Source organism: Dama dama, chromosome 19 (genome assembly GCF_033118175.1).
Source record: "Dama dama isolate Ldn47 chromosome 19, ASM3311817v1, whole genome shotgun sequence".
Classification (NCBI taxonomy): Eukaryota; Metazoa; Chordata; class Mammalia; order Artiodactyla; family Cervidae; genus Dama; species Dama dama.
The window spans coordinates 30,408,632-30,432,253 of NC_083699.1; the positions used below are offsets into that span (position 1 = coordinate 30,408,632).

Here is a 23,622-nt window from a genome sequence, read left to right on the forward strand (position 1 = left end):
AAGAATTACAGAAATACAATTATTATGAATGATCTCTTAGAGTAGGGCTTATCAAAGATTCCATTCTGTGATCTGCAGAGAATTCTAACAGTGTGCTATGTTTTTCTTTTGCTTCTACCAAATTTATCAATGTCTCAGGTCATTATTTGCCTGATCACAACAACATGCGTTCATGAATATGTATTAGCTAAAATCCTGCAATTTTATGTGTTAATTTGCTCATGTCTTTAGGTGTTTATAGCAATTAAATGAGACCTTGATAAATTTAGAGGAAACAAAAAAAAAGCTTTGATATTATGAGTGCTTATGTGCTTGAATTTCAGGCGCTGAGATAAATTATGTTTTGTGCAACTATTAACTCATTTATGGATTTATTAAATATTTTCCCATTTGGTTACATTTCTTCTTAGAAAACAGTCTCTTCTTGACTGCATTGTTTGGTCTTCTTCTTGTGTTCATTTTGGTTTGTGAATGGGCTAACCCTTATCTTGGCTAATGTGAATGAGGTGTGTTGTCCTGTTGGGGACCTATCCAGGAGTCTGGAAATTTATTTGTAATGAGTCAGGGTAGCTGCGGGGCGGACTGCTCAGGGTCAGAGTTCTGTCTCAGTCCCACCTAGTAGGGGGGTACCAGGTGGGGAAGGGATCCGTTGCTAGCAGAGGTCGCCAGTGAAGAAGGGGCCAGTGACTGAGTTCTGGCTGCCTGAGAAAGGAAACCTGGGAGTTGTAATAGTCCTACCAAGCCCAGTGGTTTGTAATTCCAGTGACGATGTTCCAAAGGCTTGGTAGAATGGGGATTTGAAGTGGGGTCCAGAAAAAAAGTGTTGGGAATCTCAATTCCATCCTGAGAATTGGGACATACCAGGGTGGAAATGGCATCAAGGCCCAAAGGAATGAGAGTGGCAGTAACTTGGTCAAAGGCCACAACTCCGGGAAGAGATGGGGTGGGGTTGCCAGATTTAACAAATGAAAATACAGGATATCCAGGTAAATCCAAATTTCAGATAAACAAATATTTTTAAGAGTCAGTAGGTCCCATGTATTATTTAGACATATGCGTACTAAAAATTTGTTTATTGCTTATCTGAAATTTATCAGGGCACCCTGTATTTTATCTGGCAGCCCTAGGTGTGTATGAGCGACCCTGTTCAGCACTTGTGTGCCTGATGAAGCCTTACTCATCTGGGATGGAGGGGCTGGCTGGGGGATGGGGAGAGTGAGATGGAGCAGGGCTGCTGTGTTTTGTGTGTGTGTGTGTGTGTGTGTGTGTGTATGACAGAGAGAGAGAAAGAAGAACTAAAAGAATAATACTGAGTAATTTTATGTTGGCTTTAAGACCCACTTATTTTCATAATTTTCCATCTCTTTTTTTCAGGGCAGGGATTTGGTTTTCTTTGCAAGCACAAGTTACACTCAGCCTGTGTCAGAGACAGGATATTTGTTGGTTTATAGCGTGAAACTGGCAAAGTTGTGTGTATCCAAGGCAATGCCATCTCATTGAGAATGAAAATTTCAATCCTCCGAAATGGTTGTCCAGATTGCAGTGAACACATGAATATTTGGAAACATTTGGATGATTGTTGTCCTTTGCATAAAAATCCACATGACTGACTCTATTTTTCCATTTTTATCCAGGTATTTTGGAATAATGTAGACAGCTGAAGAGGTTCATCTCCAAGAGAGAATACATAACCATCATGAGGTAGGAAATTTTCAAAACTACTTGATGTTTTTATTCAGTCTTTCTGGTTTGTGTTTATTCTTTTTAATGATTTTATTGATCGCTGGTTCTCATCTCACCCCGGCCCAGTGTCAAGCACAGAATTTGGCACATATTAGATGCTGAATAAACTTTTAAAATGAATAGATGGGTAAATTCATATATTATTCTTAAATAATATATGGTGGTTCAGATGGTAAAGAATCCGCATGCAATGCAGGAGACCTGGGCTCGATTTCTGGGTTGGGAAGATCCCCTGGAGGAGGGCATGGCAACTCACTCCAGTATTTTTGCCTGGAGAATCACATGGACAGAGGGGCCTGGTGGTCTACAGTCTATGGGGTCACAGAGTTGGACATGACAGATCAGGTAACATTCACAACACACAGAGATTATACTAAGGATTGAAAAACTGTTCATTTCAAAGGGAAAAGAACACATATTCATTGACTATGCGCTGTGAGACAGGGACTAGGCCAGACAGTGTATATTATGTGTCTATGTACACATATACCCGGATATGCGGATTTATGTACTACTGCAGTCTCCTTGTGAGTAAACATTAGTAGCCTCATTACACATTTGTGTAGATACAACGGTTGAGTGTACTGTGAAGATCCTCATCTAATAAGAAGCAGGGCTGGGATGTGAACCCTCTGTCTGAGCTATTAACACCTCCACTGATGCCATGCACCTTCCTGGACCAACCTGCAGTCATTGCCCTTGCTTTGGTAGCTCTCATATCACTTTGAGAATTTGAATAAAGCCAGGTTCCTCTCCCAAAAACATGAACATAGAAAGGAATACTTCCAACTTTACAAGCACTGTGGGTTCATCGAGCATCCCTCATTAAGGACCTCATAATTAGGATACAGAGTTCTTTCTGGGGGATCACAGCTGAAGATCAGGATCAACCTGAAACTGATGTGGCCACAGCCCAGTTCTCTGACAGCCCTGTTCAAGATCCTTCCCTCAAGGAGGTTAGAGGACTGGCTATCTTCTTTTCATGCAAGATCTGCTCAGCCCTCAGGGAGCCCATGTGCTTCTTTCATTCTACCAATAACTGTACATAGTATATATTAAATATATTAATATTCAAAAATACAGATTTTCTGATTCTTAATTTTACTGTTTTAGTGATTGAAAGTGAAAGTGTTAGTCCCTCAGTCATGTCCAACTCTTTATGGTGACCTCCTGGATTATACTGTGTATGAAATTCTCCAGGTAAGAACACTGGATTGGGTTACCATTCTCTTCTCCAGGAGATCTTCCCAACCCAGGGACCGAACTCAGGTCTCCTACATTGCAGGCAGATTCTTTACCATCTAAGCCACTAGGGAGGCCCCTGGTGATTGACAATTAATGGATAATAGTCACCCAAATAAAATTGTGTCCGGTGTCAGGAATACAGCAGTGGCCAACACAAATGTAGTCCCTACCCAGAGGCAGAGTCACCATGAAGCAAAGGAGATTCAGCTTTGTGGCCCCACTAACTCAGGCTCTTTGGAGGTCCTGGGAGAGGCCTTAAGAAAGTGTTCACATAATTGATTGCTATGTTTTATGTAAAATATGCACAGTAAGGTATTTCTGTATTGTTTTTCTTAAAAAGCTGGTCCCCTTCCCCAACCAAGTGCCTGCATCTGCCCCATCAGTGTCCTCACGGAGCTTCGTGAGGAAGGACTGACATTTGATGGAGGAGCAAAAGACGGATGGATTCAGGGTTGGGGGAGCTCTGGGTAGCTGCTGCTAGGGAATTTGGTCTTTTTGTGAGGTGGGCTATTGAAATTGAGATCCGAAAGATGGTTGTTTTGGTTTTGTTTGTTTGCCAAGGAAGGAGCTGCATGAGCAGGTGGAGGGGACTGTGGGTGACAAGGCCTGGGCCAGGACGGGGAAGGGCTGGTGTGAGACCTGAGTTGGGTACCCCATGACTGGTGGGCACAGAGAATGAGGGAGGCTGATGGGCGAGGAAGCTGAGAAGAGTGAGGAGTTTCCCTAGGATCCTGTAGGACTCGTTAACCACTTTGAACTTACTAAGAATAGTGAGGAACTGCTGAAGGGGAGTTACATGGTCAGATTTGTGTGCTAAGAACACACTCTGGTTGTTGGGTGGAGAATAGGTTTTATCTTTTGCTTTTTTTTAAAATTTTTGACCTCTGGAAACACTGCCTTGAACACAGCTAAAGAAATGAAATATTCCTTAGTGCAATTAAGGGAAATAATTCTCTCAAAGGCCATGCACCTCAGTATACAAGAGAACAGAGTGCCCTGGACGGCATCTCACATACTGAATCAGAAGGGCAGGTGGATCAAGGCACCAGGGAGCAGCCTGGGGTATCTGTGCTGTTGGTGGTGGTGGGTGTGGGTAGTGTGGGGCTTTTCTCACAACCTTGGTTCTTCATCACAGTTGACATCAGGTTGAAAGCAGTGAAGATTGAGGGAGACTATAGAAAACCAAACATCTCAAAGCCACAGCTTGTGATGAGGATAAAGGTGGTGTCAATGCTAGTGTCAAAAATAATGCCACTCTTTAAGATGCCTTTCAAGCAAAAGTGAGCTTGCACGTGGAAGGGCCAGCGGGAGGGGAGTTTGAGGGAGAATGGATACACATAATATGTATGACTGAGTCCTTTGCTGCCCACCTGAAACTCTCACGACATTGTTAATCAACTATGCTCCAATACAAAATAAAAAGTTAAAAAACAAAACAAAACAAAAAACAGCAGTTCATTTAGCAGACTGCATACAGTAGATTTCCATACTTCACCAGGCATATTGCTCTCACCTCTTCCCAATAGCTTCCTCCATTCCTTACCTGGTTAGTCTGGTTTTGCCCCAGACTTTGCTCTGCTACTGTTCCTCTGGAATTGTTCATAGTTTGTTAACATCAGATAGAATCCCAGATACTGACTTGGCCCAGCAGTGATTCTGTCTGTGAGATGCTATTGTATGGGTTGTGACAGAACAGTGCGTCACTGATTAGACCTGTACAAGTGTCTGAAGGCAGTGTTTGGGGACCTAATGCCCAACTCTCCCTCATGGCACAAAATCAGTTCCATAAAATTCAGCCACCAAGGTCCAGCTCAGTGGGACTGGCTGACCAAGAAGTATGGTAATCATTTTTATTAGGGTGTATTTATTATGTGTGTTAGTTGTTCAGTCGTGTCCAACTTTTTGTGACCCCATGGACCAAATAGCCTGCCGGACTCCTCTGACCATGAAATTCTCCAGGCAAGAATAGGGGAATGGTTTGCCAGTCCCTTCTCATCCCAGGGGATCTTCCAGATGCAGAGACTGAATCCAGGTCTCCTGCATTGCAGGCAGTTTCTTTAACATCTAAGCCACCAGGGAAGCCCAAGTATTTATTAAGTGAAGGAATTGTATAATACATATTTAGATGAAAATGAAGTGTTCATGATTAAAGGGTAATGAACACTTGTCCATAAAATTAACAGATATACAACATTTCATTTATGATGATGCTAGATAAGTAAGGAAGTAAGACCTTTTCAGGATTACAATAGCATATCTTATCTGCCTGCATTAAAGCAATCTTGGGAGACTAACACAGGCTCCACATTGCCTATAGTCTAATACAAAATATCAGCACCTCGGGTTAAAAATCTTCTGGCAAGTCAGGAGTAAGGCTTTCAATGTTCTTATCATCTATCAACGTGGAAAGCTTTTCCTAGTTTTTCTGTTTGGGGGAGGAGTTTTATATTTGTGTACTTGTCAACTTGAATGAGGGTTTGAAAAGTCAAAGGAAGGAAAAGGAGCTGACGGTCACTGTCGTGGGGGGAGGAAAGCGAAGGTGCGGGAACCTGAAGGGCCGGGGAGGGAGGTGGGTGTGGGGAAGGGAGACTAACTGGAGGCTACTATCAGCCCAACCTGTTTCCTTCATCCCTGGGAGCTGGCCCTGTCCCTGCTCTCTGCGACAATGACATCGCCTCTTGGAGGCTCTGCAGTCGATCCACACTGCGTGATAGGTGTCCCTGCCGTATTCTCATGTGTCATCAGAGAAAGACATTCTCCTCCCTGGAATCCACAGGAGTCCACATGCTCTGCTTGTGGGGAAGTGGACACTTGGTCCCATTTTCATACTTTTCAAAAATTAGCCAGCGATGAGTCACCATTTTGTCAACTTCTCTGCTATGAGAAGCCATAGATGGAAGTACACAGAGATGATTTCTTTAATGTGGTGTCCTTTCTATGTGGCAGTGAAATGACTTTCCTGCCATCAGGAGATACATGTTCTTTGAATTATTGTTATAGTCATAAAGGCAGATCTGTAAAAGGCTGTACCTGATAGCTCTACTTTTATTGATTTTCTTCAGAATGGTATCATACATTGACATGTTGGGGAGTGGGAAAAGAGATTGAATATATCCTGATTGTGAATTAGTTGGTGTGAATTATAGTTTCTAAACCCTGTTGTTCAAGCAATATAAACTTCCACATATTCTGAAATAGCTTAATTCCTATTTTGAGCCCCTGTCTTGTGCCAAGAACTTAGTCTCAGTTAATGTGGGGTTTCTGACCCCATTTTCCTTGGACTGATATGCAAGCTTTTGAGGAAAAATTGCTCGTATACTGCTGGTGTGGGGCTGTTGGATGTTGGAGAGGGCTTTGCTGTCCGTCTGGTCTTTAGCACCATGTGAGCATGACCAGAATGAAAAGGCAAGTGACCCACCCACCTAACCAGCCTCTGGGTTGTCATTCACAAGGTCTCTTCTCGTTCCTGGACATTTTGCGCCTCCTGAGTCACTCTGGCTTACAGGGACCCTGTGATGCTGTAGAGGTCCAGAGTTACTTATTTTATCTTGTCTCTAATGCTGGGTATTTGAAGTATTATTTTCCATTTACGAAGGACAGATATTCAATTCAAATTAATTTTAGCAAAAGAGGAGAACTAATTGTCTATGTAACTGCAAACCCTGGGGCTTCAGTCACAGTGGGATCCAGGTGATATATGACTCTTTTTTTAATCTACTGACTCTGTTTTCCTTTGTTTTGACCCCCGACAATGTCTGCTTTGGGTGGGCCTTTCATCTAGCAGTCTCAGAGGCAGAGAGGTCCTTTTTATCTCAGCATCCTATTAATTCCAAAAAAGTACTCTGATTGCCCCTGCTTGGGTTGTATCTACTGTTAGACTCTGATAAGCTTGGACTGTGTATTTCCCCCAGTGGTTGCCAGTACAGGATCCTGTGATTGTGAACCTCTCTAGAGTCCCAGAAATGAGGAAAAGGCAGATCCAAGATGAAACAATGGAGCAAGGAGTAAAAAGCAAACCAACGACCACTGTTTGGCGAGTAGGAGTTTATGAGTTAGGTGCTATGTAGTGCTTTCTCTGCCATGGTGAAGTGAATCCATGTCCGAGAATGGGCTAAAGGGCTAACATTTCTTATTAATTACAGGCACTGTGCTGAGTACCTTGAATGCATCATGTCCTTAGCTGTTGCTGGATTCAGCCCTTTTAGGAGACAGATATCACCCAACAGGGTGAACTAGACCTCGTGTGAAAGGAAAGTCCTTACTTCCTAAGCATTCCCAGCTCCCATTTCACACACTACTCTTGATCTCTTTCTTCTGATGTGTCTCAGTGATAAGTGACCACTTACCAGTCTGGTTTTGTTGTACCAACTGGCCATCTCCCCAAAGCTTCCAACCTACTCTCCCCTTCTGCCTACAGTTCCAAGTACAGAACCCCACCCCCACCCCTGTTGACTTACTCTGTGGGTCATTCACATTGAATTTTCAAGGTGGCCCTGACATCACATATTTGTTCATTCCTCAGAACTGGCATTCTCTGAGGTAAATAGTTATCACAGTTTTATATCTAGGTTTCCAAGAAGTAAAGGACCTTTTCAAGAGACATATATCTAGATATAATTAACATGAATATGGAGTTAAACCCAAAGCATGATTATAAATTCACCAGACACTATCTTAGATTAATATGCACGAAGCCCTTGTTAAGTCCTTGAAAATTTGGCAAATCAAGATTGAATTTTTGGTTTAGTCAATAAAGATACTGCAGCCTGATGATATTCCTGGGTGACGCTCTTTCCTGAATTTTGAGTTGAGAAAAGAAGAATGAAATTTAAGAATACAAGGAAACTGACTCATTATGAAGATTTGTTCTGTTTTTGAGAATGGTGCTTCCCAGAATTGTGCAATATGCCACATAAGCAGTATTGCATCATGGCCCTGAAAAGAAAGGAATAATTACAAACTTCATTTAAAATAAATCACCATTTATTTAAATTATATGATTTGCTTAAAAAAAGTTAGACTTAAGGCTTACTTGTGTTACTTATAAATGTATGTCTGTATATTAAAATTCAAAGTAATAGCAATATATCTGTGATTTACTTGAGCCCTGCAATTTCTCATATCTGATTCATTTGCCTATAGGGTATCAGATTGTTGATTCTCTGTAAAGGCTTGGCTTTCTGATTCTAAGGATAAAAATTATATAAGCATCAGAATCCAAACGCTTCTTTTATTTCAAACCACTCTTCACATTTTGACAAGTTAAGCACAAATGAATCATAAATGTACAGATTAAATTCCTCTTGGAATACAAATGGGTTTAAATTGGAGGAAGAAAAAGTGGTTGGTCAAATGCATCCCTATTTTGCTGAGTGGAGAACTTTCAAAAAATAGCTTAGTGTTTGAAAAATCTAAACATGTCCTAATAAAACCACAAATGTGAATATTTCCATATTTTAGTGTTCTGTTTCCATTTCAAAGTCAAAATAGTTTAATGAGCATGTTTAGAAAGAAATTCTCTCCCTTTCCCTAATTAGTGGTTTTTCTTATCTGGCATCCCTTATAGTTTTACTTGAATTTCTTCACTTCATCATCTGTAGTCAAATAAAAGCATAAGCTGACTTTGCCTGATTAAGACCGTGACTGCCTCTGTGTGGGCTCCATGGTTTGCCTAGGCAAGAAATTTCTCTGCTTGTTGCAACCACCACATAACAGGAACACATTAGTTGGGTTGCTGAGTGAAAACCATCAATAAGACACACTTACAACAGGTGAGAAAAATACATTGCTGCTTATCTGCTCCACATTCCATATTCTTTAATAATGTGAGCTGACTTGGGCTGGGTGTGTTGAGAAAGCAATGAGAAGGATGAGAGAAAAATAAAGTAAATAATCCTAAGGAAACTAAGTTACCCATCTCAGTAAAAGAAGGTAACCCTTGCAGACTGAGATAAAGTAAGTGCTTTATCCCAGAAGTAGAAACCATGTATTTATTGAAGCCTCTTACTGGATGAGAAGGGGCTTCCCTGGTGGCTCAATTATTAAAGAATCCCCCTGCAACGCAGGAGATGGGGGTTTAACCCTTGAGATGGGAAAGTCCCCTGGAGAAGGAATGGCAACCCCCTTTAGTATTCTTGCTTGGGAAATCCCATGGACAGAGGAGCCTGACTAGCTGGGTCACAGGAGTCAGACATGACTTGGTGAGTAAACCACCACCACCACTAGGAGATAAAGTCAGAAATTCATCTTCCTAGGAGAAGAGCAGAACTCAATTGGCATGTGAGCAGAAAAGGTAGTGGGGGACGGGTGGGAAGTGCTGAAAACAGCAAGAAGGAAATAGATGATGATTTAGCTTGGTCACATAGTCAAGCACTTAGTCCAGGAAGAGGCAGCCTGGGGAAAGCCAAGTTCTTGATAAGACAGAGCAGAGAGGTGCCCACGAATAAAAAGATATTTAAACAAGAGGCCCATTTCTTGGTAGCTGCAATTATTTTTCATTGATAGAGCACAATCAGTTGTGAGTATTGCAGAGCCCTTGCTGCTAAGAATCATGCTTTTAAGAGCCACGGGGTAAGACTTTGTCTCAGTAGAGCAGGAAGCTTAGAGAAATATTGAGATGAAGCCTATCTAGCTAAGAATCAGTCATTCAGTTCAGTCACTCAGTCGTGTCCAACTCTTTGCAACCCTATGGACTGCAGCATGCCAGGGTTCCCTGTCCATCACCAACTCACAGAGCTTGCTCAAACTCATCTCCATGGAGTCAGTGATGCCATACAACCATCTCATTCTCTGTCATCCCCTTCTCTTCCTGCCTTCAATTTTTTCCAGTATCAGGGTCTTTTCCAATGAGTCAATTCTTCACATGAGGTGGCCAAAGTATTGGAGCTTCAGCTTTAGCATCAGTCCTTCCAATGGATATTCAGGGTTGATTTCCTTTAGGCTTAACTGGTTTGATCTCCTTGCAGTCCAAGGGACTCTCAAGAGTCTTCTCCAATACCCCAGTTCAAAACCATCAATTCTTCACTGCTCAGCATTCTTTATGGTCCAATTCTCACATCCATACATAGCTACTGGAAAAACCATAGCATTGACTGCACAGACCTTTGTCAGCAAACTAATGTCTCTGTTTTTTATATGCTCTCAAGATTGGCCATAGCTTTTCTTCCAAGGAACAAACATCTTTTAATTTCATGGCTGCAGTCACCATCTACAGTGATTTTTGGAACCCCCCAAAAATAAAGTCTCTCACTGTTTCCATTGTTTCCCCATCTATTTGCCAGGAATTGATGGGACTGGATGCCATGATCTTAGTTTTTTGAATGTTGAGTTTTAAGCCAGCTTTTTTCACTCTTCTCTTTCACTTTCATCAAGAGGCTCTTCAGTTCCTCTTCACTTTCTGCCATAAAGGTGGTGTCATCTGCATATCTGAGGTTATTGATATTTCCCCCAGCAGTCTTGATTCCAGCTTGTGTTTCATCTAGGCCAGCATTTTGCATGTTGTACTCTGCATTTAAGTTAAATAAGCAGGGTGACAATATACAGCCTTGACATATTCCTTTCCCAATTTGGAACCAGTCTGTTGTTCCATGCCCAGTTCAAACTGTTGCTTCTTGACCTGCATGCAGATTTATAAGGAGGCAGGACAGGTAGTCTGGCATTCCCATCTCTTGAAGAATTTTCCACAGTTTGTTGTGATGCACACAGTCAAAGGCTTTGGCGAATCTATAAAGCAGAAGTAGATGTTTTTCTGGAACTCTCTTGCTTTTTCTGTGATCTGAAGGATGTTGGCAATTTGATCACTGGTTCCTCTGCCTTTCTAAACCGAGCTTGAACATCTGGAAGTTCTTGGTTCATGTACTGTTGAAGCCTCACTTGAGAATTTGAGCATTACTTTACTAGCGTGTGAGAGGAGTGGAATTGTGAGGTAGTTTGAACATTCTTGGGCATTGCCTTTTTTGGGATTGGAATGAAAACTGACCTTTTCTAGTCCTGTATCCACTGCTGAGTTTTCCCATTTTGCTGGCATATTGAGTGCAGCACTTTCACAGCATCATCTTTTAGGATTTGAAATAGCTCAACTGGAATTCCATCACCTCCACTATCTTTGTTTGTAGTGATGCTTCCTAAGGCCCGCTTGACTTCACACTCCAGGATGTCTGGCTCTAGGTGAGTGATCACACCATCGTGGTTATCTGGGTCACAAAGATCTTTTTTATATAGTTCTTCTGTGTATTGTTGCCACCTCTTCTTAACATCTTCTGCTTCTGTTAGGTCCCTACCATTTCTGTCCTTTATTGAGCCCATCTTTGTATGAAATGTTCCCTTGGTATCTCTAATTTTCTTGACGAGATCTCTAGTCTTTCCCATTCTGTTGTTTTCCTCTATTTCTTTGCATTGATCACTGAGGAAGGCTTCTTATCCCTCCTTGCTGTTCTTTGAAACTCTGCACTCAGATGGGTATATCTGTATATCTTTCTTTTTCTCCTTTGCCTTTAGTTTCTCTTCTTTTCTCAGCTATCTGTAAGGCCTCGTCAGACAACCATTTTGCCTTTTTGCATTTGTTTTTCTTGGGGGTTGTCTTGATCACTGCCTCCTGAACAATGTCACAGACCTCTGTCCATATTTCTTCAGGCACTCTATCAGTCTAATCCATTTTTTCTAACAAAGAATACTGGGACTGAATCCATATACATTGACATCAACTTCACTACTAACTTTTGATTTTCAATATCACCTTGGAGACCAGCTATGTTATTTTCAATATCTGGGCTAATTTCTCTTTACATTTCCCAGGCGGCCTTCTGCACCGAACCTTGAGTTTTTGTTGTGTTTGAGGGATATTTATTATTCATTTCTAGATTCTGGGGGAATTCCAGGGAGTGGAGGGGAGAATGTCACTCTTTTTGTCTTCTATGTAAACTGGAGTTGAGGGTTGTCCAGACTGTATTAAAAGGGCTCTTTTCAGAGTCATTTGGAACCTTGAGGAAAGTGTTCTGTTTTTGTGTTTGGGTGGCCTGCAAGCCCTCCAGCCATCAACCTACCTACCTATTATAGGAAATCTCTTTGTCAACTCAGCTTCTGCCCTCAGTCAGCTTTGTTTGTTTACTCCTGGAATTTGCAGGTAGAGTCTTCAACAGCCAGATCATTAGATAGCTTCTAAAGGGGTAGGCATTGCTATCTGATATAAAGGAACCATTGTACAAAGCACGTTCAGTTATAATTATCACACAGACAAACTGGAGAAAATTAGTTCCTTTCCTAGAGATTTTTGAATAAACTTCTTTGGAGATTCACCTGACAGTAAGTGTCTACTATGACCGTGTAGCCATGTGGAGGCTGATGAGTGCTTTTCTATTTAGATATCTGAGTAAAACTCTAGAGAAACAGTTGGGTATAATAAACAGAACATTGGCCCTAAATGGAACCTGATAAGCCATGAGTTTAAATCCTAGCCTTGTCATTCAGTAACTCTAAGACATTGAGCAAGTTACTTGTAAACTCCTTGGATCTCAGTTTCTTCATTTGTAAAGTGGAGATAATAGCTCTCTAGATAAGTACCAAGAGAGATGATATAAGTGGGTCACCTGGCACCCATTGGGCTCGCAGCAAAGATTGGTTTCCTTTCCTTCTTTCTTTCTTCCAAGTGTCCTCACCTGCAGAAAATAATTTTTTTTTACCAGTGTTTTTCAAAAGGCTAAAAATTCACCCAAACTTCATGGGCATAAAAGGACTCCACCAAATAACCCTTTAAACAAGCAGTCCCATAAAAGCATCTGGAAGAGATATATTATTTCTTTTAAAGAGCATAGGGTTTAGCAACAGAAAAGTTCCAGAGAACAATGTTTTTCAAGCAGTGGTTTTAAAGTGGCTGGGAGGTCAAGTCACAAATAATCTAAGGTCCTTTCCAGCTCTAAAATTCTGTGATTTCATGAAATTGCAACAGTAGCTACAAACCAAGGCTTCCCTTTATGACTCAGAAAGGATTGCAGGCTCTGGGCTGGCTACTTGGCATACCAAAGATTTGATTAAAAACCCACCACCTTCAAATATTAGCTTTGGGATTAGCAAATCAAATAAATGCATATGATAACTTAGTCAGATGTGGCTAAGTTGTTTTTGTCTGCCAGTACATTCTGAGACAGTAACCAATAGCTAAGCAAACTAGCAAAGAGTCCATGAAGTTGAGAACAGGGAAAGGGGATACTCCCAGCCCAATCTCTTTATATCTTGATTATTGATTGCCACAGTCTATGTGAGGGAATTGAGCTATATGTAAAATAAGAGATCTTTGGGAAAAATTTATAAAGATGTCTAGTTCTGAAACTAAGAACTCTCAAGAAAATCCAAACAAGGATGCTGGGGTAAAAATGATTTTAATTTCTTTTAAAAATAGAATTAATTTCCATTTAGATGAATTTTTTAAAAAATGAGTTCTAGAAAACTTGGTTTTGCAACACTAAGCATTGTTTGCAACAATTTATTTTCAGTGGTTATTTCAAGATGAGAAATGGAATGTAAACACTCAGGATATGACAATATCTCTTGTAAGGAGTGAGTGAGTATATGAGTGTATGTTGGGAGAATGTCTTCCTTTGAGAGGATAAATTTTTTCCTCTTGCCTTGGGAGTTTATTCTAATGCTAGAAAATACTGCAAGTTTTAAATATCATTTCATTCTATGAAAACATGGATTCAAAAGTCACCTTTTTCACACTGGGAGTTAGGGAGAATCTAAGTAATTAAGTAACAAGACCACAGATTCCTAAAGATACTTCAAAATCAAGATACTCCTGCCTAGGGAAGTAACAGCCTGTAGCAGCAGACAGCTGCCAAGACAAGCATGTTTTAAGCACCTACTATATGCTGGGTTCTGCTTTGACACTTGTGAAGGAACTGAAACCCTGGAGCTCTGTCAGTGCCCCCAGATGGTGTTCTAATTTACAGGAAAACAAAATACTGTTAGGGTGAAATGGAGTCTTCTATGCAAACCTGAGCAGATGAGAGATCTAATTTAGGTGAAGCAACATTACATAGTATTCAAAACTACTGCAAAAGGAATTTGCTTAATCGTAGTGACTTTTTAGACTTTGGCCTATTCACCTTCAATAAATTTCTACTGAGTGCCTACCACATTAAAAGAACTGGGAGGGTATAAAAAAATGATAAAAAATGTTTCTGCCTTTTATTATCATCTAGAAGGGCAGAATATTTATTGTCGTTTTAATTGAATGCTATGTATAATTATTAATGGTATAATTTTTCCAGCTAAATTTTCATAAGTATGTATGTAAGAAAGTTACTTCATGGTTTTAACTTTACAAAAGTAAACAGAGCGACCCAAACTTAAAAGATGTCAATCAATAAACAAAACTGGGAATAGAAAAGAAAAAACAAAACTGGGAGAGAGTACACTGAAATGTTCATAGTGATGTTTTTATCGTGGTAGAAACATGAGTGATTTTGGTTTTCACTTTTATTTTTTTTTAGAATAAGCCTACATTCTTGTATACTTAATTTTGTGTTTTTTAAAAAAGTTTATTTATTTTTGGCTTCACTGGGTCTTCATTGCTGCGTGGGCTTTCTCTTGTTGTGGCGAGCAGGGCTTGCTCTTGGTCGCGGTGTGCGGCCTTCTTATTGTGGCGACTTCTCTCGCGGTGGAGCAAGGCTCTCGGTGCTGGGGCTCCAGTAGCTGTAGCACTCAGGCTCAGTAGTTGCAGCTCCCAGGCTTAGTTGCTCCATGGCATATGGAATCTTCCCAGACCAGGAATTGAACCCTTGTCCCCTGAATTGGCAAGCAGATTCTTGTCCACTGTATCACCAGGGAAGCCCCTCTTGTATACTTTAAAATGTAAAAATTCCTTAGAAGAAGGATATGAAGGAGGAAATAAAGTTAAGGAAGATGAGAAGAAGGAAGAAAGATAGGGAAAGGAAATAAATCACACTTGAGAAAGAATATTTTTCTTTCTGCTACTAACACTTCTGAGAACGCTAGCTATGTAGGCCATAAACCCACAGCTGCTCATTTTTTCATGTGAAAGTTATCAGGTTTTTCCCAGATGTGACAGAGATTATGGAGCCATGGGTGATTAACATCTGGAGGGGATGGACAGATAGACATCTAACTTGAGTACTATAGAAAGAGTTAGAATGATAGAATGGTTAAAGGAAATGGGAGGCTGAGCTTACAGCTGTTGGCCCAAATAAATTAGAAGCAAGTGAAAGTCCAAGTGAAAGAGATTGGGTCCAGGGAGTGACAAGTAGATGAGGATGGGGTCTAGGACAGAGGCCAAGGGAGGAGCAATGCTGGGGAAAAGGCTGGCCACGTGCCATGTGATTGAAGTGCATGGATGTGAGAGTGATCACCAAGTTGAAGGCAGGCTTGGGGTCTGAATCATCTGCTAGAATGATGCCTAGAGTTTTTTGTGGTGCCATCACAGACTCTTTGCCAAGTTAGAACTCCTAAGGGAAGCCTAAAAGGACTTTTATTGGGGGAACCACTTCAGAACAACCTACCTATTGGTAAAGGTTGAGATCTGCCCCTGAGTTTCTCCTATGCAGAGGCCACCTATGTCTCATTTATGTCATTTCTGCTGGCAGTACCTGGTCTTCAGATGCATTAGTTATTAATAGATGCAGGATACCTTTCCAGAATTGCTGCATGAGTTGTAGTTCAATTTTTTCTCCCAAACCCAGGTTTCTGTAGAGCACCATCAGACTGAAATTCAGTTAGCTTCCATGCTATATATGGGCTAAGTGGCATGGTACTGAAACGGATGGGTTGGAGATACATTTTAAAAACCAGAGTATTCCACAGAAACATCTAGATTTCTGATATTGGTTGATAAATTGGAAAATCTGTTAACATTAGGCCCTGACTCCTGCGAAGTTACAATGGGATAGAGCTGAAAAAATGGCATTCATCCATCTCCTTCTTTCTGTGTGACTGGACTGTTTTTCAAAAGGATTGTTTTGCTTACTGATAAACAGAGACACTTAGGAGCAAACAACCTTCTTCCTCCTCTAGATTTGAGGTTTCCATGACTCCTAAAACTCTAACATTATCTGGGTCCACGAAGGCAATAAATTGAGCACAAGATATTCGGCTGAGGGTGGATGGGTAGAAAGGTGAAAAGAACTTGGGTTCCTCATAGCATCATTGAGCCATTCAGTTAACCTGCCCTAGAGCCATCATATTGTCAGATTTCTTGTTAAGATGATGTATTTTGTTGATTCTATGTTGCACTTTCTTTTTATAGTTCGACATCTCTGAAATCAGAATGTATTTTGCCATGGTAATACCTTACAATGACTGCTGGTCAGAGGTGGTCCTGACATGGTTGTCATTGCTGTGCATGTGTCAAATTGATCATTATTCCTGAGGCCATGACTGACAGCTGCAGCTCCTTGACAGTTGAGTCAACAAACCACTGAAGGACATTCATGTTAGGGATCTTGTTTTTTGTCTGAACACCTTCCATTGATACCTTCTGGAGAGAGAAAGTAAACACCACTATCAAAACTTCCATAATGAATGTTGGTGTTTGGAAGAAAATTCAAGAGACAGTAGTGGGACAATTTTTCAAAAATGCTACATCAACAACACTTTGCATATCACAGAGGATAATACTGGGTAGAAAAAATATGGATATTGATGACTCTGAATTTAAAAATGATTCAGAAGTTTCAAAATCTGAAAAATGAAAATGTCTTAAGAATATGAACTATATATATTTGATTTATGGCTACATATACTTCTAATGTATATATGCGTTATATGATAAAATATATTTATCCATTTTACAGTTCTCTTACAATAGGTATAAAATTAAAAAAAATTAAGTCATTAGGATTGTGTCAATCCTAATTGGCAGTGTTTTTTTTTTTTCCTTCTCTCTTTTTTAGTAGTTCATAAAATAATGGCATGTGTTCCAATTGGCTTCTTACACTTGACAGAATCACTGAATTCTTTGTTGTTAAAGTTGTGGCCTTCTCTCTCTTGCAGTCAAAATTCCACAATGATGTAGCATATATTTTATGAATATTTTACATGTAGTAGCTTTCATTTTGGGTTTTCCATGTGGCACTAGTGGCAAAGAATCCACCTGCCAATGCAGGAGACATGCATTTAATCCCTGGATTGGGAAGATCCCCTGGTGTAGGAAATGGCAACTCACTCCAATATTCTTGCCTGGAAAACTCCATGGGCAGAGGAGCCTGGTGGGTTACAGTCCACAGGGCCACAGAGTCAGACACGACTGAGCACACACTCATGCAGCTTTCATTTTCGCTCCCTAAAGGAAAAGGAGTAGTATAGGTTAATGTCCCTGATGTGTGGGAATCTGAGTTCTCCATCTGGTCTCTTCGTAAACAATAGATACAAGTAGTGACAGGACTACTCTCTTGTTAGTGTAAGCATATGATGAGTAGGGTGAGCAAGGGGAGACTTGTCTCTCTGTGAGCTCAGAAGATATCTCTACATCCTCCCTTTTGCAAAGACTTCTCACTGTTCAACAACCAGTAGTTATGCTCCTGTGTTAACAAGGAGTATCTTCTGGAAACGAAAATGTGCCAGCATCCTTGCCAATAGATTTCTTAATTAGCTTGCTGATACTCTTAGCAACTGATTTAGCTATTGTGCTAGAAATGAATTCTTTGAGTTCTTTTTTCCCACAGCACCCCCTTTATGCTCTCTGACTGTTATAGGATCATGGTGCTCTTTGATTAACCCATCATAATTTCCTAGAGTAAGCAAACATTTGAGAAAATGTCCACGGCACATTACTGCATTGCTTAAACTTGCTGCTAATTCTGTTATTCCTTGATACCTAGCTCTGTCTTAACAATAGTGTTAATTATACCACTTATTTATTCTATAGCTGTGCGTTTTCTTTTGGCGTATTTCCTCCTCACTGACAAGATTAGTTGCCTCCCTTCAAAGAAGCTTCACCATGGGCATTATTGTTGGGAGAAGAAATATTTCCTACTTTTCAACCTGTGCATGCCCTAGTCATTCACGTCTGAGAAGTATTCACTGCAACATGGGTCTTTTAGAGTAACTAAGCAGGGACTGGGAGTTCCATCCTTGTGATAAAGTACATGTTTCCTGTTAAATGCAAGTTCTTCATTTGAAAAGGTTGAATAGAATGCTATTTTGAAGAAGAATTCCAGTTAAATTTAGGGTCAAAAAAATTCAGTCCAAGAATAGTTCCTGGCTTTAAGCCTATATCGTTTCTTTTGTTGTGAATTGGATGTGTCTTCATTCACTGTAAGCATTTCCTGCAGTGTTTGTCCTTCTGTGAACACATATTGATGGTTTTGTTGGCTTTAATAATATTTGTCACTTCCCTGGTGGCTCAGATAGTAAAGCGTCTGCCTACAATGTGGGAGACCTGGGTTTGATCCCTGGGTCGGGAAGATCCCCTGGAGAAGGAAATGGCAACCCACTCCAGTACTCTTACCTGGAAAATCCCATGGACAGAGGAGCTCTTGGGGTCGCAAAGAGTTTCATTTCATTTCCTTCTAAAATGACTTATCTAACTTTTATTATTGCCAAACAAGCAAGACCTTGTTTTTATTTTAATTTTTAAGTTTCTGTCAATTGTTTAGCCAACTTCTATCATAAAGTTGGGCTCCTCTATTCCCTACTGTTACCTTCATCCCTGTCTAGAAGCCATATCTGCTCTTCTTCTCAGTACTTCAAAGGAGATAGCCTTAAAAGACAACCCTCTGTATTTTTGCTAACAATTCTTTTGATTTTAAGGACTGGAAAGTCTACCAATGTCCTGTCAGTCTCTCTGACCTGCCCTATGTCTCCTTTGGCTTCTCCTGTTCAGCCCTTCCTTTGTTCCTTAATGACTGCTGGAGGAAAACTTCTGTTTCTTTAATGCATATTTGGTGCTCCTGGGCCCTGCCCTAAATGTCCTACAGATCCTGCTTAATCCTTCCAACTGCCTTAAAGGTAACTATTATTATCCCAAAGTAATTAGACAACTAGCCTCAGGTTACTCAGCCAGTTAATGACAAAGCTAAAGTTTACAACCTCATTTGCCTGACTGAAAAACTCTGTCTCTAGTTATGAAAGTAATATTCAGAACCTCCTAAAGAATATATTAATTTTGGGGGGATGTGGAATTTCTAGTCCACTTCACTTTCCTTATATTCCTGACATAGAAACATAAGAATGACCATGTCCCTGAGCTTCATTCTCCACATATTTGATGTGTGATATTTTCTTATATTTTACTTCAAATTTTACTACATCTGAGATATTGGCACCAGTTTTTTGTGTTAATTTCTAAATTAACTTTTCTCCAAAATTTGTAATCAGTACATTTCTTGTCATAATTCTGCCAAAGTATCAGGATTTCATGATAGGCCCTGTTTTATAGTCCTGATTGAAATTCTTGGCTCTCTATCAGATTTTCCTGGTACAAGCTGAAACACAACAACAGGCATCTGAAGGTGTTGTGTGGGGTAATAGGCCATCTTTCAGGCTTCTTTGGACTGAAACTATATACCAAAAATAAACCTAACTTAATACAGTATGTGATATGGAAATGCTAACATCAGTGTTTGTACAGGAATCAATACATCTGGTCAATTGATGGGGTTGCTGAGAAAAGCCTTGAAAATAACAAGAGCAAGGTAAATAGGTCAGATTTGTCAAATTCTGCAGCAATGTCTTCATTGGACAGGCAGGGCAGCTGCCGATTGTTCCTGTGATTCCTTCAACTCAGCTAAGTGTTCAGAGTCTTTGGGATTCTACTCCAAAAGAGAAAAATTATGGGATAATTTAATTCTGGGATCAGGAAGCTTCAGGATAGGAACAGATCTTCCTATTGAATATTGTGAACTCAGAGTTACACTAAAGAAGAACTCAGTCACCCTAGGGAACAAATCAACTAACATATTTGGAAGAGAAAGGAGGACAATTTTTATGTGACTTTTAGCAAATTTGCTCATTATCTCTTTAATATTTTCTGGGCTGTTGACAGTGATGAGTATATCAAATTAATTCTTGGATGGTTTGCTAGACTGACTGAGTTTGGATCTCTAGGAGCTGTAAGCAAAAGCTCATCTAATCCAGTTGGATCAATTCCTTCTCTCCCATCCTCTGTGTATCCCCTGACTGTTACCCCCAACTGCTGTAATTAAACATTCTCATTTCTTGGCACTGTGTGGACCAGAGAGTGTCTCAGTGTGAAGTCTGCCCATGGGATATTATGGAAGTCTGAAAGTGTATGGAAAATTACATGTTTGTGAACAGCTGGTCATCTTTCTGGAGAGAAAAAAAGAGAGATCATAGTTTTTATCACATTCTGAAAAATCCTATGACACTAATGGTAACAAACATTGGTTTCAAAAAATTGCGTATTTAATGACTATTTCCTTTTTTCCTCCTGTTGTGTGGAAGGCTATCCATTGATTATATTAATGAGCTCAGACTCTAAGTGCTTAGGATGCATCGGTGAACAAATTAGATTGCTGTCTCTCTAACAACCCCTGTCCCATCACAAGTTTAAGTTCAAACAAGAGAGTAAGATAATTAGAAACCATCAAAATAGATGGGCCAAGAACTTGCTAATAGTGGTGGAGAATGAACACTGCCACTAGATGGATACTTACTGTCAAATTTGTGGGTTTTAAAAAATTTGTATATATTGATTTTGGGAAAACTTTTAATTGGCATTTCTTGCCCTTGGAGACAGTTGGGGAATCCCGTGGCAGTTCTTTGTCATTCTACTTTGCTGAGTTTGTACAGATGTCCAAGTAGTCCCCAGCTTGCACATCACTCTGTCAAGCACCTGGCTGGTGCATGCAACACGAGAGCTCATGCCATCCATCCACACTGACAAGAGAGGAAACGAGAGGCATGGACCTTGACAAGTTCCGTCGCATCCAAAAATGAAATTGATTCAGGCCACTAAAAAACTCCAAGCTCTTTCATTAATAGGCCCTGGCAAGCCACAATAAATTAGCCTATTAGGGTGCAACAAGGGTGCATATTGGTGTCTCAGTTAATGTGGATAAAGATTTCAGGACACACTGCATATATCAAAAATTTTACACACGCTGTTTGCAGAGTTTTAATGAATACAAAAAGCTCGATTGCTGAAAACCAACACAACCCAGGCCTTACTTCATTTAGCTGTCAATAAAATTGTCTCATTTTATTTTCTAATGGTTTATCAATACTGGTAATTTGCCACCGGTTATAAAAGGGAGGATGGGGGAAGGGAAGGAAAGGAATTTAAATAAGCCCAGCTAACTAGAAAAGAGCTTGGTGGGCTATTTTTCTGCATAAGTTAATGACCAGATGATGTGAGGAAGTGAAACCTCCATTTCTTCTTAGACTACAAATATCAACTTTACTTGGAAGAAATACATTAGGTCAGCGGTGCACTTTGCTCTGTAAATCTGTTACTGCTTTTTGATAAAGGGTGTTAAGGCATTGTAATCTAGCCTTTCTTAAAGAAGTTCAGATTAAAGGAAAAATGGCTTCGCTTTATTTTTTTTTTTCTCCAAGTGGCATATAGCTGCAATGTGAAGTTTTCCAGCAGAAGCCAAATACAAGGTCTCACCTGCCATAACTGCTTTCTATAAAATACAGAATAAACCTAAAGCCCCTTTCTGAAGCATGGGAGGAAACACTATCCTTGTACGAAATGAACAAGTCTTACCTGTTTTTCCAGTGTAGTAAGGGAGTGGCTTCTAATCATTGTTCTTCCTATATAATTACATAGTGTGTAAAGAGAAGGGCACTGTTTATATTTCCCTGGATGCTATTTATGTAATTTTTTGAAAAACAGGTTCATGATGATTACGTAACCGTGAGAGCTCATTCATTGATTGATTCATTCAATAAACATTTGTGGCAGGCTAATGGATTAAGTTAATGTAGAAATTAACCTGCGCCTTACTTTATTATTTTTATTATTATTTTCTTGCTCTAGCAGACTTGTTAGAAAGTGGATGAAGAAGTATTTGTATCCTTCACCCACAGAGGAAAGGCAACCAGGTTCCCGTGTTCTCAAGTTTAGACTTCTTTGCCAGGATAGTCTTTTCTTCTCCTGTCCATTCCCCTCCTCCCCTCTCTCCTCCTCCTTCTTTCTTTTCTATTTCCTTTTTCCTCTGAGGCTAGCAAGGATACAGAAATTTGACCAGTTCTTTACTTAACCCCTTTGGAGGTATTTCTTGGCACTTAAAGGAATGCATCTGAAATACTCTACCTTTGGCATAGGCCTATCCCCTGCTCATGTCTTTCGCTTCCAGAGGTGATAGTACCTCAGAAGGAGGGTGGCCACCTTGGTAATTTAGGTGGTTACCCTCATATGCTGCCTCCTTGAAAGCAAGGGGAAAGAGATCCCTGAGGGCCAGACAAAGGCGAGTAGAGAGGATGACAGCCCCCTCACCCTCCTAGAGAAGCAGAAAAAGCAGTGTCTGAGGTAAGTGATGCTGACAGATGACCAGAGAGTGAGCCCCGCCCCCGCCCCCCCCCCAACCCCTGCCCGACTCCCCCCGCGCATTTTCATGGACTGCCTGGGGAGTCCAAGGACAGAGGAATATGCCCCAATAAATGACTACACTTGTTTTCATCATCAATTGACAATTGAGGAATCAGAGCAGAATAAGGTTTGTTTTAGAACTGTTAAGAATGTCACACTACTTAGAACCTGTGTTGTGCAGCAATTTCTATTTATGACCCACTTATTGAGCATCTTTTTTGAGCTAGGCCTTATGCTAGGCAGATGGGAAGATCCACTAGCTTCCCTCAAGGGAATCTGAGTCTAGTGGGGAAGGCAGACAAATGAGCAGAGAACTGAAGCACCACAGGAAAGATTCTCTTCTTGTGGTGTGAGCCAAAGGCAATGCAGAGGAGGGGCGGCTGAGTCTGCTTGCTCCTTGAAGAAAGGTGATAGGGGAGGAGAGCAAGGGCAATTCAGAATATGGATCAGCATTTGCAAAGTTATAGCCTGTGGAAGGTGGCCCTGTGTCAGGGACCAGCAAGAAGTTCCGTGTATGTGAGGGGGCTGCTATATCGTACCTGGTGTGAAGTGGTAAGAGCAGAGGCCCCCCCACAGTCTTGGGTAATGAGTGACATCAATTTAAAGAGCATTTCAGAGGAGTTTTTGCCCAAGGAAACAGGAATGCTTGACATCATACAGCTTACATATGAAAGACATTTGATAGAGGATTTCCCCAAATTTGACAAAAGTACTAAAAATGAAATGACATTGCTAATAGTAAGTTGTGAGGGTGAAATAAATTTTCTAAATAATAATTAACCATAAATTATCATTAACAAGTAAATTTTGATCAACTATGTTATAGGGAAAACCCAATTATCTTCCCAGTCTCTATATAAAAGGCTATTACAGAATTTTGTCATAAGAAGAGACAGTCAAAGATTACACAGCCAAAAACATAGAATACAAGTGTTTATAGAGATTTGCCAAACAGATAATGAAAACAAATCTTGCATTGCTTTTTTCTGTTTGTATATGTGTGTGTGTGTGGTATTTCTGGTATTAGTTGGCTTTGAAAATTGGTATTTTTGTGCTTTTGCTCTTCATTTAAAATATTCATGCTGCCCTACTTTGTGTTACAATTTTGTATTATCATTATTATAAACAAG

General features: G+C 40.3%; 1 long non-coding RNA gene across 1 annotated transcript in view; it reads left to right on the plus strand.

The window, feature by feature from the left end:
• The window catches only part of LOC133073329 (uncharacterized), a 495,759-nt gene that overhangs the window by 88,438 nt on the left and 383,699 nt on the right, over positions 1 to 23,622 (plus strand). The window contains exon 3 of the long non-coding RNA XR_009696950.1: positions 1,635 to 1,701. This is a non-coding gene — a long non-coding RNA (uncharacterized LOC133073329). The remainder of the gene's footprint in view (positions 1 to 1,634; positions 1,702 to 23,622) is intronic.